Source organism: Nicotiana attenuata, unplaced genomic scaffold, assembly GCF_001879085.1.
Source record: "Nicotiana attenuata strain UT unplaced genomic scaffold, NIATTr2, whole genome shotgun sequence".
Taxonomy (NCBI): domain Eukaryota; kingdom Viridiplantae; phylum Streptophyta; class Magnoliopsida; order Solanales; family Solanaceae; genus Nicotiana; species Nicotiana attenuata.
The window spans coordinates 7,057-26,170 of record NW_017675997.1 but is presented as its reverse complement, the minus strand read 5'-3'; positions in this window follow the sequence as shown (position 1 = coordinate 26,170).

Here is a 19,114-nt window from a genome sequence, read left to right as displayed (position 1 = left end):
CATGGTGAAACAAACAACATACGCCACGCAACTCGATAGGTCATAAACAATACTCCATTTACCGAGCAACACCCAATTACTCTTCCCGCTCGACTCTCACTATGAATCCCCAATAGAACCGCACCACATGTGCCCATAACCAACAAATCATAACGTCTCACAACATCGAAAAGCAACTCATAGCTCTCCTCAGATCACTAACAAGCTCAATAACGATCGAATCAACCTATCCTACAACAATACAATTTGGGGCCAACCAAGCCAACTCAAGCTAAACACGTATCCATATCCGCCTACCAACGAACTCATTACCAAGAAAGACTGAAGCTGCTCCTTCCACTACTATAACTCTTGCCGGAGCCATACGATACGGTGCCTGGCACCAAATCAATATCGAAATCCACAACCTCGCCCGACCTCAAGAAACGCATCCGAAAAGTACCTTAACACCGGAACGGAACCAATGGTAGGAACCTATGCACTGACATCCATCACGAAGGCCCAATTAAGAAAAACAATCCTTCCCAACCATCCACTGGGTCTTTGAAATATAAACCACTCTGCAAGAACATAATCCAATGCACCTCGCCACTCAACCCGTGGCATTCCCGACATAGCCCGCAGCACAATAGTTCAGCATCACCTAACACTAAGACAACCAGTCTGAATTTCAACATCACATCCAAAATCTAACATACCAACAAATAAAGATCCACTCGAGCCTCCAAATCCCGATTGCCGCTAAACGGTGCCGAATACACACGATCCACAACCACGACATAGCCTGTACATGAGAACTCCCAGTCTCCAACTCCATATAGCACACGAATCATCATACCTGATCCCAATTTTTTCCGTCCGAACGCATACACACCTTAAATACCCATCACTCCACGATAGATACTTTAAAATTTCCTGTGCCACTAAGCAAACCCGAATACCGCCAGTTGATCCAACAAGAAAATGCCCAATACTACCGAAGTATCATCAGTTTAATCACATTACCCTTTTTTCTGAGACATATACTCTCGTCAAATCGCTTCCAATTAGCAGCACAATTTCCTTGATAATCTGAGGCTACCCGTTGCCTAAGAGATTTATGAACTTCTTTTCAGAACTGAACTGGAACCTCGTACACGCAAATCTCGATCCTCCACAACATACCGCATATACCATACCATCCAAGGATAGCAGGAAAACTTTTATCTCCCTTCCGAGCCACAGACATCTACGCACTCAACTAGTCAAGAACTTCCATTGATCCCATCTAGAAAAAAAATCATTACACATTCCATGTCTCTCATATTCGTAGAAAATGCACCTCTTCAACCACGGTAGAAATTGACAAGAACTCTCTCAATTCCGTTTGCATAAATTAAACTGCCATGACGGAATCCTTCTAACTCGACCAAGCTAAGCAAGCCATCAAAACCCAAGAGCATTGCTGTAAAATACTTGTAAGGGCTCATTACCTCGAACACATACGAAGAATTAATCATATCCTTACCATACCGATTCGGTCTACTATCAAGCTATTCCATCTATCTAATTTACCTTCTGATTCATCATCAACTTGACATTCCCCCTTGCTGTAGCACCACAGTTCCTCAACCCAGGCTCACTACACGAGACCCAAGCACAAGACCACACTGTCTAAGACCCATGAGCCACTGAATCATCTCTCAAATATTCCCAGAAACACCACATTCCAAAATACTCTACTCTGAAGAACTTCTTGCGAATCTAAATCCGTTACCTTTACTTTCCAGATACTGATACATAGAATCCCATAATTAACATAAAANACTGTTACACATGAAACACCTCAAGTCACTATGCTCAAAATCGACAGCCACGCACAATTTTGATGTCTGGAACCAAAGCAATTCATTACACCCACGGTGAAACCAATAACATACGCCACGCAACCCGATAGGTCATAACCAATACTCCATTTACCGAGCAACACCCAATTACTCTTCCCGCTCGACTCTCCCTAGGAATCCCCAATAGAACCGCACCACATGTGCCCATAACCAACAAATCATAACGTCTCACAACACCGAAAAGCAACTCATCGCTCTCCTCAGATCACTAACAAACTCAATAACGATCAGATCAACCTACCCCTTAACAATACAATTCGGGGCCAACCAAGCCAACTCAAGCTAAACACATATCCACATCGGCCTACCAACGAACTCATTACCAAGAAAGCCCGAAGCTGCTCCTTCCACTACTATAACTCTTGCCGGAGCCGTACGATACGGTGCCCGGCACCAAATCAATATCGAAATCCACAACCTCGCCCGGCGACATGCCCGGCCACAAGAAACGCATCCGAAAAGTCCCTTAACACCGGAACAGAACCAATGGTAGGAACCTCTATACTGACATCCATATCCATCACGAAGGCCTAATTAAGAAAAGCAATCCTTCCCAATCGTCCACTGGGTCTTTGAAATATAAACCACTCTGTGAGAACATAATCTAATGCACCTCGCCACTCAACCCGTGGCATTTCCGGCATAGCCCGTAGCGCAATAGTTCAGAATCACCTAACACTAAGACAACCAGTCTGAATTTCAACATCACATACAAAATCTAACATACCAGCAAATAAAGATCCACTCGAGCCTCCAAATCCCGATTGCCGCTAAACGGTGTCGAATACACACGATCCACAACCACGACATAGCCTGTACATGAGAACTCCTAGTCTCCAACTCCATATAGCACACGAATCATCATACCTGATCCCAATTTTTTGCCGTCCGAGCGCATACCACACCTTAAATGGCCCATCATTCCACGATAGATACTTTAAAATTTTCTGTGCCACCAAGCAAACCCGAATACCACTAGTTGATCCAACAAGAAAATGCCGCAATACTACCGAAGTATCATCAGTTTAATCACATTACCCTTTTTCTGAGACGCATACTCTCGTCAAATCACTTCCAATTAGCAGTACCATTTCCTTGATTATCTGAGGCTGCCCGTTGCCTAAGAGTTTATGAACTTCCTTTCAGAACTGAACTGTAACTCATCTAGCCAAGAACTTCCATTGATCCCATTTAGAAGAAAAATCATTACACATCCCATGCCTCTGACATTCGTAGAAAATGCACCTCTCCAACCACGGTCGAAATCAACAAGAACTCTCCCAATTCCGTTTGCACAAGTTAAACTGCCAAGACGGAATCCTTCTAACTCGACCAAGCTAAGCAAGCCATCAAAACCCAAGAGCATTGCTGCAAAATACTTGTAGGGCTCATTACCTCAAACACATACGAAGAATTAATCATATCCTTACCATACCGATTCGGTCTACTATCAAGCTATTCCATCTATTTAATTTCCCTTCTGATTCATCATCAACTTGATATTCCCCCTTGCTGTAGCACCACAGTTCCTCAACCCAGGCTCACTACACGAGACCCAAGCACAAGACCACTCTGTCTAAGACCCATAAGCCACTGAATCCTCTCTCAAATATTCCCAGAAACACCACATTCCAAAATACTTTACTCTGAAGAACTTCCTGTGAATCTAAATCTGTTACCTTTACTTTCCAGATACTGATACATAGAATCCAATAATTAACATAAAATACCACAAATCTTGACCTTTTCCAATGAAAACAGAGTCTCTAACCACATACACAACCTTAAGACACCTGATTGTTACATGTAGAATCTTGAACACATTAAAATCATTCTCGAGAGTCATTTACTTCTTATTCAAACTGCAATTCACCTGATCAAACGAACATAACCACCCGTGCCTCATTAGCACTCTGACACCGCAGGATATGACCTCATCCCAATACAAACAAACATCTTCTTGCTCCATGTACCGAGCATTCTTTACCAACAACAACATAAGACATCCTGTGATTCTCACACATCTACGAAGCACCATATAACCTTTGTCAAAATTTTGCTTCACTCGTGCCATCCTCGACTCAATTTCCGCAACCAGAACTGATTCGCTAGCATGCCTCAAACCGGAACCAACATAGCACATAATCGTACAATTAGCTAATCAATAGTAAACTCCCCAACTTGGCTCGAAGCCACAGATCAAAACACTCCCAACAACTCATAACGCACATACTCCCTTGCTGCCTTAATACCATAGTGAGATTAAACTCAATCCTTCATAAGCTTGTCGAAACACAAATCATCTAGAATTTTTTTTTAACTCTTCTGCAAATCTCGCATTCACTCACACAACAGTTAAGCCCACTCTCTAGGCGATCAATTAGACGTCAACACATTTTCTTCACTTGTAAATGAGATCTTCTAATAGATAACATAAGGATCACACAAATTTAGAACACTCCGCATGAGATGACCCACCTGCTTTGCCTCCAACTACCATTTTTGTATACCTTCCACCGTCCTAAAATATACGCAGTCGCTTAGTCTTCTGAGTCTGAACTCATACCGCAACATAAAATTTTTACTTCACTCTCAACTGAAAACATGAAAAGATTCTTCACGCGCCTATAACTCAGGCTATACCTCGAATCGCAATGGAATTCAAACACCTAATAGTTCTTCTATCATACAGTAGGTCTTCCTCATCACCTCCAAGTCACATAGATGCACCTTGCAGCACTAACATACTCACCACGTAGCTAACCAGCCGTCACTCCCACTAATAGGGGCAATGCCGAACATATAAGTTCGAAACACTTGCTCACACAATTAGCACCTCGGTGCTCAAGCCATAGGAAAAGATCCGGCCTCAAGTCCTCCAGACTGGCCCAACATAAACTCACAGAGATTACATCTCGCCCCTCAATCGGGGAATCACAAGCCATCAAGGCACATCTGATACTGAGCGCTCATGCGCGCGTACGAACACGTGGAAGGAATTTCAAGAGTTTCCTTTCAAGCTGAATCAAGGACGCACGATAAGAAATCAAGAATGTGAAGTTTTCCTAAAGGTTCTGTAGCCTCTCGAGGATAAGTACAGACGTCTCTGTACCGATCCACGAGACTCTACTAAACCGGCTCATGACTCGCGAGACCAAGTAACCTAGGCTCTAAATCATCAAAGTACATCAAATCCAAGCCTAAGTTCATCCCAATCTTCCGAAACTTGTATTCGATCAAAAACCCGACCAAAACACCTCCGAATCAACTGAAATTTTGCACACACATCCCAAATCACCTAACGAAGCTACTGCAACTCTCGGAATTCCATTCCGATCCTCGGATCAAATTCTCACCTATCAACCGGAATTCGCCAAAATACTAACTTCGCCAATGCAAGCCTAATTCTACACCGGACCTCCAAAATTACTTCCGATCACACTCCTAAGTCACAAATCATCCCCCGAAGCTAACCGAATCGTCGGAATCCACATCCGAGCCCTCTAACTAATAGTTCAACATCCGGTTGACTTTTCCAAAGCAAGCCTTCCTTAAAGAGACTAAGTGTCTCATTTCCTTCCAAAAATCAACCCAATTCAACTCGTTCACACAAGACACTGATAATGAAGCATAACGAAGCAGGAAATGGGGAAAACAGAGCGGTTCTCATGAGACGGCGGGTCGGGTCGTCACAAAGCAAAAACACGGCTGGGCTAAGAAACATCCAACCTCACGAACTAATTGGCTAACGCCTGAACATCTAAAGCAAGTCGCCTCTCACCGACCGGAACATACACAAGGCTGCCCATACTGGCTGACTTCCTACTCAAAGCATCGGCCACTACATTGGCCTTCACCGGATGATACAAGATGGTGATATCATAGTCTTTTAGTAGCTCCAACCACCTCCTCTGCCTCAAATTCAGCTCCTTCTGCTTGAACAAATACTGTAGGCTCTTGTGATCTGTGAACACCTCACACGACACGCCATATAAATAATGCCTCCAAATCTTCACCGCGTGAACAATGGCTGCTAGCTCCAAATCATAACTGGATAGTTCTTCTCGTGAATCTTCAACTGCCGCGAAGCATATGCAATGACATTGCCATTCTGCATCAACACCGCACCAAGTCCAATACGAGATGCGTCACAATATACTGTATATGGCCTTGAACCTGTGGGCAAAACCAACACCGGCGCCGTAGTCAAAGCTGTCTTGAGCTTCTGAAAGCTCGCCTAACACTCGTCCGACCACCTGAACTGGGCCCCCTTCTGAGTCAACCTAGTCATCGAGGCTGCTATAGATGAAAACCCCTCCACAAACCAACGGTAATAACCCGCCAAACCCATGAAACTCCGGATCTCTGTAGCTGATGTGGGTCTAGAGGCTAGTCCTTGACTTCCTCTATCTTCTTCGGATCCACCTGAATACCCTCTGCTGATACAACATGACCCAAGAAAGCAAGTGAACTCAACCAAAACTCGCATTTCGAGAACTTCACATATAACTAACTGTCTCTCAAAGTCTGAAGAACGACTCGGAGATGCTGCTCATGCTCCTCTCGGATGCAGGAGTAGATCAAAATATCATCAATGAAGACAATCATGAAGAAATCCAAATACGACCTGAACACTCGGTTCATCAAATCCATGAATGTTGATGGGGCATTTGTCAACCCAAATGACATCACCAGAAACTCATAATGCTCATACCGAGTGCCAAAAGCTGCCTTAGGTACATCGGATGCCCTAATCCTCAACTGATGGTAGCCAGATCTCAGATCAATCTTCGAAAATACCTTGGCACCCTGAAGTTGATCAAAAAAATCATCAATCCTCGGCAATGGATACTTGTTCTTGATGGTGACCTTGTTCAACTGCCGATAATCTATACACATCCTTATCGACCCATCCTTCTTCTTAACAAACAACACCGGCGCACTCCAGGGCGAGACACTAGGTCTGATAAAGCCCTTATCAAGCAAGTCTTGCAACTGTTCTTTCAACTCCTTCAACTCTGGCGGGGCCATACGATATGGCGGGATAGAAATGGGCTGAGTGCCCGGAGCCAAATCAATGCAAATGTCGATATCTCTGTCGGGTGGCATCCCCGGCAGGTCTGCAGGACATACCTCTGGAAACTCTCGAACAACTGGCACGGAATCTATAGAAGGAACCTCAGCACTAGAATCACGAACATAAGCCAAATAATCCAAACACCCCTTTTCAACCATACGCCGAGCCTTCACATAAGAAACAACCCTACTGACAGAATGACCAGGAGTCCCTCTCCACTCTAATAGAGGCAACCCCGGCAAAGCTAAAGTCACGGTCTTTGCATGACAGTCCAATATAGCATGATAAGGTGATAACTAATCCATCCCCAGAATAACATCAAAGTCAACCATATCGAGAAGTAGGAGGTCTACACGGGTCTCAAGACCCCAAATAATAACGACACACGAGCGATAGACACGATCTACAATAATAGAATCACCCACCGGTGTGGAGTACACATATACAGGAGCACTCAAAGAATCACGAGGCACAACCAAATACGTAGCGAAATAAGATGACACATAGGAGTATGTAGACCCTGGATCAAATAGGACTGATGCATCTGTACTGCAAACTAAAACCGTACCTGTGATTACAGCATTGGATGCCTCAGCCTCAGGTTTGGCTGGGAAAGCATAACATCGGGGCTGGGCCCCACCACTCTGAATCACATCCCTGGACGGTCTTCTGCTGGCTGGCCTCCACCTCTATCGGCCTGACCTCCACCTCTAACACCTCTACCTCCACCTCTAACGATCTGACCCCTGCCCCTAGCTGGCTGAGCTAGCGGTGGAACACATGGTGCCTGAACCATGGCACGAGAACCCTGATGCTGAGAACTACTCGACGCTCGAGGGCAAAATCTAGCAATGTGCCTCGGATCGCCACAAGTATAACAAGTCCTCGGCTGCTGGGACTGCTGACCCTGAAACTGACCCTAACGACCTGAGTAACCACCTTGAAAACTCTGGAGGGGAGGTGCACTGATAGGAGCTGGTGATGCACTGTAGGGTAGCTGATCTGAATACTGCATGCGAGCACCACGACCACCTGGAGCACCGTGAGAAGCCTGTAGTGCTGAATGAAACGGCCTGGGAGGATGGCTCCTACCAAAAGAATCCCTGCCTCCTGACCGCTCCCCTGAGCTAGAACCATCCCAACCCGCCTGGCCACATTGGCCGCATCCTAAAAAGAAATCTCGCTCCCTGTCTCCTTGGCCATCTGCAATCGAATAGGCTGAGTGAGTCCCTCAATGAACCTCCTCGTTCTCTCTCTCTCTCTCTCTCTCTCTCTCGGTGGGGAGTATAAGAAGAGCTTGACGAGCCAAATCAACAAACCTAGTCTCATACTAGGTGACAGTCATAGAACCCTGCTAGAGGCGCTCAAACTGCCTCCGATAATCCTCTCTCATGGTGATAGGGAGAAACTTCTCCAGAAATAGCTGAGAGAACCGATCCCAAGTCAAAGCAGGTGACCCAGCTGGTCTGGCCAAACAATAATCTCTCCACTATTTCTTGGCGAAACCTGACAGACGAAAAGCAGCAAAGTCGACCCCATTGGTCTCCACTACCCCCATGCTCCGCAGAACCTCGTGGCAACTGTCCAAGTAATCCTGGGGATCCTCTGAAGATGTACCACCATAAGTAGTAGTAAAAAGCTTGGTGAACCTGTCCAGCCTCCACAAGGCATCAGAAGACATAGGTGGCCCATCACCGGTCTGTGCCATAACACCCGGCTGAACTACCGCAACTGGCTGAACTACTAAAGTCTGTAATTGGGGAGCCATCTGCTCCGGAGTGCGAGTAGCAGGAGTCTGGGCTCTTCCTCCAGCCTGAGAGACGGCTGGTGCTACAGGGAATATGCCTGCCTGAGTGACACTCTCCATAAGGCCCACTAGACGGACCAAAGCATCCTGGAGTACCGGGGTGGCGATGAAGCCCTCTGGGACCTGAGCTAGCCCTGCTGGAACCGTCTGGGCCGGAACCTCATCCTTAAACTCTACTTGAGGCTCTGCCACTGGTGCTGCTGCTCGAGCTTTGGGCTGAGCCCTGCCTCTGCCTCGGCCTCTAGCACGGCCTCGGCCTCTGCCCCTCGTAGGAACTGCCACTGGGGGCTCGGGCTGCCGATCAGCTGATGAAGCGGTACGTTTCCTTACCATCTGCGAAAGAATAGAGTGGAAGTTCAATTAGCATTGAGAAATCAAGTCGCACGACAGAAAAAAATAGATATGAAGTTTTTCCTAAGCTCAATAACCTCTAGGGATAAGCACAGATGTCTCCGTACTGATCTCTCAGACTCTACCTAGCTTGTTCATGAATTGTGAGACCTAAGCAACCTAGAGCTCTGATACCAACTTGTCACGACCCGGATTTTCCACCTTCGGAAATCGTGATGGCGCCTACTCGTGAAAGCTAGTCAAGCCGACAGTTACAATTTTACTACCATTATAATTAACCAAACAGGGACAGATATTAATTAAAACAAAATAATTAAGAAGTGAGGAAATGAAGTAACAGTGCCATAACCCAAGCACATAACTACCCCATAGATCTGGTGTCACAATCCACGAACGTCTAAGATTTACTAATAATACAAGTCTGAAAGAAGTACAACTGTTCTCGAAAAAGAAGAGACAGCAGAAAACTAAAAGTGGGGAAAAGGGGGGACTTCAGGCTCTGCGAACGCCAGCAGATCTACCTTGGTCTCCCTGGACTAAAGGCAGCTACCTCAAGCTACCCACAAGGTCCGGCACCGAAATCTGTACAAAAAGTGCAGAGTACAGTATCAGTACAACCGACCCCATGTACTGGTAAGTGTCGAGCCTAAACTCAGCGAAGTAGTGACGAGGCTAGGACACGAAGACCATATAAACTTGTGCAGTTAAATCATATACGAGCAGAACAATAATAACAGGAAATAGCAGATAAGCCCTAGATTCTACCCAAGAACACCCAATTTCCCATGAAAAACCCTAGATTTTCAAGTGAAATCATGTAAAAAGATGAATTAGATTGAAGAAGATGAGTTAGAAATCACTTAACTATGATTTGGAGAAGTTTGAGTCTTGAAAAATCGCCTAGGTATGCTTAGGGTTCGAAATTTTGAAGAATGAAGTTGAAATCCCGTCTGAAATCTCACTTAACAGGCTGCAGCTATCGCAATTGCGATAAGGGGTCCGCAATTGCGAACCCTTTGATTTACTGCTGCCTTCGCATTTGTGACACATACATCGCATTTGCGACTTTTGGGGCCTTCGCAAATTTCGGCCAATATTTCGGATTTGCGAAGTTGGCCTTCGGCCTTCGCAGGCCTTCTTCGCATTTGCGACAATATTGTCGCATTTCCCAAACCAGCAGACTTCGCATTTGCGAAGCCTGATCTCACATTTGCGAGATCAGAGGCCTGTGCAAAACACCAGATGCACAGCTGATTTTCTCTAAGTTCCAAAACACTCCGTGGCCTATCCAAAACTCACCCGAACCCTCGGGGCTCCAAACCAAACATGCACACAAGTCTAAAAATATCATACGGACTTGCTCGTACGATCAAATCACCAAAACAACATCTTAACAACGAATTTGACAGCAAAACTCATGAAATTCATAAAACGTTCAAATCTCTAACTTTTCAACCAAAGGTCCGATTTATATCATATCTCTTCCGTTTTTTTACCTAATTTTACAGATATGACTTAAATATTACATTAGACCTGTACCGGGCTCCGGAACCAAAATACAGGGCCGATACCATCAAGATCACACACCATTTTATTTTCAAAATTCCTTATATTTTCCAGCAAATAATTTTCTTTAAAAATTCTTTTCTCGGGCAAGGGACCTCGGAATTCGATTCCGAGCATATGCCCAAGTCCCATATTTTTCTACGGGACCGTCAAATCACGGGTCCGGGTCCGTTTACCAAAAGTATTGACCGAAGTCAACTTTAATTAATTTTTAAAGTCCAATTCAATATTGTTCTTAAATTTTACATAAAAACTTTTCGGAAAAGCGCCCGGATTGCGCACGCAAATCGAGGAAAAAAAATGAGGCTTACAAGGCCTCAAAACCCAGATTCGGGTTCTAAATAAAAGATGACCCTTTGGGTCACCACATATACAAGAGTTAGGGGCGGCTCAATAACATCCGAGGCCTCAAGCAAAGCCTTTGTGCTTATATATATATATATATATATATATATATATATATATATATATATATATATATATATATAAGCATCGTTGTTTGAAATATTAGATAAGTGTGACGACCCGACCCGTCGTCTCATGTATTACAGCCCCGTTTCCCCCATTTACTGCTTCTTCATGTTTCATTATCAGCAACGAGTGAGTTATAGTTGAATTGAATTGGTTTGGATAGGAAATGAGACACTTANTTAGACAGTGTGGTCTTATGTTCGAGTCTCGTGTGGTAAGCTTGAATTGAGGCATTGTGATGCTACAGCGAGGGAGAAATATCAAGTGGATGATGAATCAAAAGGGAAATTAGATAGATGGAATAGCTTGATAGTAGACCGAATCGGTATGGTAAGGATGTGATTAATTCTTCGTATGTGTTCGAGGTAATGGACTTTTACAGGTATTGCACAGCAAGGCTCTTGAGTTCTGACAGCTTGCTTAGCTTGGCTTGGGAAGAAGGATTCAGTCCTGGCAGTTTAGCTTGTGCAAATGGAATAGGGAGGAAGTCCTGGTTGAGTTCTACCGTGGTTTGGTGACGTAGATATTGTCTATGGGCATGCGAAACATGGAACGTGTAATAATTTCTCTTCTTGATGGGATTGATGAAGTTCTTGACTAGTGGAGTACGTAGATGTTTGTGGTTAGGAAGGGAGATGGAGTTCTCGTGTTATACTAGTGTGGTATGGTATATGTGATATGTATTCGTACAGCGCAATTTGGATCAGGTATAGTGATTTGTGTGCTACATGGAGTTGGAGACTAGGAGTTCTCGTGTTCCGGCTATGCAGTTGTTTTAAATTGTGTGTATTGGTACCGTTAGCGGTTATTGGGAATTAGAGGTTTGAGTGGATCTTTCCTTACTTGGTATGCCAGATTTTGGATATGATATTGGATTGTAGACTGGCTCTCTTAGTGTTGGGTTATTCTAGACTATTGTGCTACGGGCTATGTCGGAAAAATGCCACAGGTTGCGTGGCGAGGCGCATCGGATTGTGATCTAGCAAAGTAGTTTGTATCCCAAAGACCAGCGGACGGCTGGGAAGGATTGCGTTTCGTAATTGGGTCTTCGTGACGGATGTCAGTGCATAGGTTCTACCATTGATTCAGTTCCGGTATTGAAGGACTTTTCGGATGCGTTCCTTGTGGCCGGGCATGTTGCCGGGCGAGGTTGTGGATTTCGATGCTGATTTGGTGTCGGGCACCATATTGTACGGCTCCTACAAGAGTTATAGTAGTGGAAGGAGCAGCTTCAGGCTTCTTGATAATGAGCTCGTTGGCAGGCCAATGTGGCTACGTATTTAGCTTGAGTTAGCTTGGTTAGTCCCGAGTTGTATTGTTGAGGGATAGGTTGGATCTATCGTTATTGAGCTTGTTTAGGGATCTGGGGAGATCTATGAGTTGCTTTCTGTGTTGTGGGATGTCATGACTTGTTGGCTATAGGCACATGTGGTGCGGTCCTATTTGAGATTCATAGAGGAAGTCGAGCGAGAAGAGTGATTGAGTGTTGCTCAGCAAATGGAGTATTGGTTATGGCCTATCGGGTTGTGTGTCATATGTTATTGGTTTCACCGTGGATGTAACGAATTGCTTTGGTTACAGACATCAAATGTGCGTGGCTGTCGATTTTGATCATAGTGACTTGAGGTGCTTCAAGTGTAACAGTGTTTGGATATGATCGCGCATTGTAGCGAGGCTACGTGGATTTAGGACCCTTCGAGGTAGATTCAGGCATTCTATTTCTATGAGGTGAGACGGGGTCTCAGCCTTGGGTTGTAATGGTGTTGATGAGCTTGAGGTACAACTCTTTCGTTTGAGTCTTTTGTCCTGATTTGGGTATGTTCAGACCGTTCCTCATTGGTGCGTGTATTATGCAAGTTGTGGCTTAGGCCTGCATTGAGGTGTCGTGTCACCAGAGTGGTGTGTTGGATTCGAGGTGATCGTTGGAGTCATTAATGAATACGGACAGATTTGATTTCAGCTTGTTAGAAGGATAATATCGAGATTCAGCCCGGAAATCTGTTGTGGTATTAGTCAAAGGGGAAGCGGCTTTATGAATGGTTGATATGAGAAATGGTCACGGTCTATAGCATGTTTCATTTATCGTTGGCATTATATGAAAGTGTTGGAATAAGACCTTAGTTGATAAGAGGTTTTCTACCGGTATTTGGTTGTTATGAGCAACTACTGTGAACAGAAGTTATCGTTTCGAGTGTTTGGGTTATGTAGTACATCATATGATTTCACCGAGGTTGCAGGTATGGGTTATTACAGCTGGTTCGGGTTTATTCTGAGTATAGATATGAGGTCCTGATCTTGTGTATGATTTTGGAAAGTGCAAGGTGGTTCTACGGTTTATGGCTTAGATGGACTGTGAAATTTCAGCTATATTGTGTTATCGGACCTATGCGAGATAGGGTGACGAGGGATCACCCCGGGTATATGCTTGGTAAAGTTATTCAGCTGTTGGTTAGCTTCTAGGACAACTCAGGGTACGCTCGAGGACGAGCGTTGGTTTAAGTTGGGGAGGATGTGACGACCCGACCCGTCGTATCAGGTATTACTGCCCCGTTATCCTCATTTATTACTTCTTCATGTTTCACTACCGTATGTGGTGAGTTAGAGTTGATTCAGATTGGTTTGGATAGGAAATGAGACACTTAGTCTTTTTAAGGAAGGCTTAAATTGAAAAAGTCAACCAGACGTTGACTTATGAGTTCGAAGGTTCGGATGTGATTTCCGATGATTCGGTTAGCTTCGGGGGATGATTTGTGACTTAGGAGCGTGGTCGGAATTGATTTTGGAGGTCCGGTGTAGAATTAGGCTTGAATTGGCGAAGTTAGTATTTTGGCGAACTCCGGTTGATGGGTGAGATTTTGATCTGAGGGTCGGAATGGAATTCCGAGAGTTGTTGTAGCTTCGTTAGGTGATTTTGGATATGTGTATAAAATTTCAGGTCATTCGGACATCGTTTGGTCGGGTTTTTGATCGAAAGTGCATTTCGGAAGTTTTTGAAGAACTTAGGCTTGAATTCGATGAGATTTGATGGTTTTAGCGTTGTTTGATGTATTTTGATGATTGGAACAAGTTTGAGTGATGTTATGGGATAAGTTGGTGCTTTTGGTTGAGGTCCCGGGGGCCTCGAGGTGATTTCGGGTGGTCAAGCGGGCCATTTCTTGATTTGTGGTATTGCAGGTTTTCACCTGTGTTGTTGCAGAAGTATTGTTCATCGCGTTCGCGTGGGGTGTGTCGCGAACGCGTAGACTAAATTTGAGAGGCCTGGAAAATGGCCTTCGCGTTCGCAGCCTTAGGAGCGCGTTCGCGATGAGGAGTTGTGCAGACCATCGCGTTCGCGAGGGCTGCTTCGCGTTCGCGTAGAAGGGGCCTGGGGCCCTGCCTGGTTTGTGCATCGCGTTCGCGGTTGGTCGAACGCGTTCGCGTAAGAGGGTGAGCTGGAGCATCGCGTTCGCGGACCTGGAGTCGCGTCCGCGTAGAGGTAATTTGTGGTCAACAGAATTTGTTCATTGCGAACGCGGGGGTGTTGACCGCGTTCGCGTAAGGTAAAACCTGGGCGTCCAGAGGGCTTTTTTATATTATTTCATCCGCGACCCCATTCATTATTTCCTCCATTGTTGACCACCTTAAGAGCTTTTTGGTAGAAATTGAAGAGGATTTTGACGGGAATTGATTGGAGGTAAGTCTCGTGACCTAGAAACGTCATTTTATTGAAGAATCGACCTTTAATTCATTGAAATTGGAGTAAAAATTGGAAGAGCTAGGGCTTGAGTTTTTATATTTTCAAATTGGGATTTGGTAGGTCATTTGAGCTCGGATTTGGGAGTTCTTGGTATGTACGGACTCGTGGTGAGACGAGGAATCCGGTAATATAAGTTTCATAATTTTTCGAGAAGCGGGCCCAGGGATCGGGTTTTGCTAGTTTCGAGATTCTTGCTAATTTTCGATTGTTTTCGATTGGGTATTGTTCCCTTAGCATATTGTGATGTATTCGCTCTGATTTTGGTTAGATTCGACGCGCGTGGAGGCCGATTTGAGGGGCAAAGGCGTCGCGAGCTAGGGATTTCGCCGGTTCGAGGTGAGTAATACTTGTAAATGATATCCTGAGGGTTTGAAACCCCGGATTTGCACATCATAGTGCTGTATTGTGGTGACTTGCACGCCAGGTACGAGCGTGGGGTAGAGCACCGTTGGGGATTGTGACTTGGTCCGTCCCGGTTGTTGGTTTTATTGCGTAATTGACTGAAACTTATTTGATGCTATCATGATTTGGGTTGATTGCCATGTTTTGGGCTTCGTGCCGATTATTTGAATCCTTCAGGGATTGATATCACTGTTTTTGCATTACTTTGTATATTATTTGATCTCGGTCCATGGTTTTACATACTGTTTCACAAACTTAGCCACCTTTCTAAGATTTGAAAACTTAAATGATATTTACTGAGGTTTTGAGTTGAGAACTGTTATTTTACTATTGCCCAGGGGGCTTATGTGCATTTCTGGACTGAGGATGGATCGGGCTGCGCGCCGCAGCGGTGTGATACTGATATTGCGCTTGGGCTGTAGGAGCCCCTCCGGAGTCTGAACCCCCACAGTGAGCGCGGGTACCCAAATGGATCGGGCTGCGCGCCGCAGCGGTCATATGCATTGCATTGCATTCATGCATTGGTTCCTGTTTGTACTACGTGTCATGACATTCAGCACTCTCATATCACTGGCATCCATGCTACTTCTTGTACTGTTTACCAGACGCCCTGGTGTTAATTATTTGTGGAGTGCTGTGCCCGAGGGGCTGACTTATGTGCGGACTTGCACTATCTGATTACGCATTCATTTTCTTGACTGTTGGGAAAAGATGTTTTCAAAAGAGGTTTTAAACTGAGCTAGATATTTTCTAAAGGATTTTCACGGTTTTACTGTTTTCTCAAAGAGTTGTACTGTCCTATATAGCATGATGGAGTGCTCTTACGTGATTTCTTGCCTCTCAGTTATTATTTACTCTTATTACTCACTGATTTTGGAACGTACTCACTTTACTCCCTGCACCTCGCGTGCAGTTGCAGGTATTGTTCACCCGGTAGCGGGTTATTAGCTGATTGAAGGTATGCTATTGTAGCTGAGTAAGGTGACCGCCAGCGTTCGCGGCACCGGATGTTGTCTTTTGATTCTAGATTTTATTTTGTATATTATTATTGGCCCTGTAGTTGTGTTCAGTCTTCTTTAGATGGTCGTGACTTGTGACACCCGGTCGGGTTGTGTTGGGTTGTAATTAACGGTTTCTAATGCCATTAAGTTGTATNGGTGTCACAATCCACGAACGTCTAAGATTTACTAATAATACAAGTCTGAAAGAAGTACAACTGTTCTCGAAATAGAAGAGACAACAGAAAACTAAAAGTGGGGAAAAGGGGGGACTTCAGGCTCTGCGAATGCCAGCAGATCTACCTTGGTCTCCCTGGACTAAAGGCAGCTACCTCAAGCTACCAACAAGGTCCGGCACCGAAATCTGTACAAAAAATGCAGAGTACAGTATCAGTACAACCGACCCCATGTACTGGTAAGTGTCGAGCCTAACCTCCGCGAAGTAGTGACGAGGCTAGGACACGACAACCATATAAACTTGTGCAGTTAAATCATATACGAGCAGAACAATAATAACAGGAAATAGCAGATAAAGATGGGAAGGGAACATGCTGCGGGGAATATCAAAATTCTAACAATAACTCAATAGAGAAGCATAATGAACACCATATTTGTATCAACAGGAATAATGAAACAGTAACACGTGCACAGCATCACCCTTCGTGCTTTTACTCTCGTCCTCACCATAAGAAACAATAGAAACGGAATGACATCACCCTTCGTGCATTAACTCTCATAATCATGGCACAGCATCACCCTTCATGCATTAACTCTCACATTATCGGCACGGCATCACCCTTCGTGCATTAACACTCACTCACAATATCATGCACGGCATCACCCTTCGTGCTTTACACTCTTCCTCACCCAAACGATAGAAAAAATACATCCCGGCAAGAGAATCAACAGTAGAAAAAATAATATTCCGGCAAGGGAATCAGCTATAACCAATTTCGTTTCAACAATTAACTTCACGAAGTAATTCCCAACTTGAGTCAATACTCAACAATGATCAAGTATTCAACACTATCATACAACTTGCTCAACATAGAGAAACGTCTTTTTTAAGCATGAACGGTACGTGATAAAAGACATAACGATCATAATATAAGATTCATTTGCATGCTCGACACCAACGTATAGATACTCGTCACCACACTTATACGTCGTACTCAACACTAACACGTAGAAAATAAGACCACAACACCTATTCCCTCAAGCTAAGGTTAGACCAAACACTTACCTCAATTCCACGGGCAAAAATCAAGCCTCAATTGACGCTTTACCTCTCGGTTCCACTTCCAATTCGCTTGTATCTAGTCATAATTTACTTAATAACAACAATAAATGCTAAATAAACCAATTCTAACGCATGAATAAAGATTTCCCAATGTTCTCCCCAAAAAGTCAAAAACCGACCCCGGGCCCGCATGGTCTAAACTCGAAGTTTGACCCAAAACCCTATCACCCATTCACCCACGAACTCAAATATGCAATTGATTTTGAAATCCGATCTCAATTTGAGGTCCAAATCCCCAAAATTCGAAAATCCTAGTTTCTACCCAAGAACACCCAATTTCCCATGAAAAACTCTAGATTTTCAAGTGAAATCATGTAAAAAGATTAATTAGATTGAAGAAGATGAGTTAGAAATCACTTACCTATGATTTGGAGAAGTTTGAGTCTTTGAATAATCGCCTAGGGATGCTTAGGGTTCGAAATTTTGAAGAATGAAGTTGAAATCCCGTCTGAAATCTCACTTAACAGGCTGCAGTTATCGCAATTGCGATCAGGGGTCCGCAATTGCGAACCCTTTGAATTACTGCTGCCTTCGCATTTGTGACACATACATCGCATTTGCGACTTCTGGGGCCTTCGCAAATTCCGGCCAATATTTCGGATTTGCGAAGTTGGACTTCGGCCTTCGCAGGCCTTCTTCGCATTTGCGACAATATTGTCGCATTTCCCAAGCCAGCAGACTTCGCATTTGCGAAGCTTGATCTCGCATTTGCGAGATCAGAGGCCTGTGCAAAACACCAGATGCACATTTTGATTTTCTCTAAGTTCCAAAACACTCTGTGGCCTATCCAAAACTCACCTGAATCTTCGGGGCTCCAAACCAAACATGCACACAAGTCTAAAAACATCATACGGACTTGCTCGTACGATCAAATCGCAAAACAACATCTTAACAACGAATTTGACACCAAAACTCATGAAATTCATAAAATAGTTCAAATCTCTAACTTTTCAACCAAAGGTCTGATTTATATCAAATCTCTTCCGTTTTTTACCTAATTTTACAGATATGACTTAAATATTATATTAGACATGTACCAGGCTCCGGAACCAAAATACAGGGCCGATACCATCAAGATCACACACCATTTTATTTCCAAAATTCCTTATATTTTCCAGGAAATAATTTTCTTTAAAAATTCTTTTCTCAGGCAAGGGACCTCGGAATTCGATTCCGGGCATATGCCCAAGTCCCATATTTTTCTACGGACCCTACGGGACCGTCAAATCACGGGTCCAGGTCTGTTTACCAAAAGAATTGACCGAAGTCAACTTTAATTAATTTTTAAAGTCCAATTCTATTTTTCTTAAATTTTACATAAAAGTTTTTCGGAAACGCGCCCTGACTGCGCACGCAAATCGAGGAGAAAATAAATGAGGCTTTCAAGGCCTCAAAACCCGGATTTGGGTTCTAAAATAAAAGATGACCCTTTGGGTCATCACATATACAAGAGTTAGGGGCGGCTCAATAACATCCGAGGCCTAAAGCAAAGCCTTAATAAGAGGCCTTATATATATATA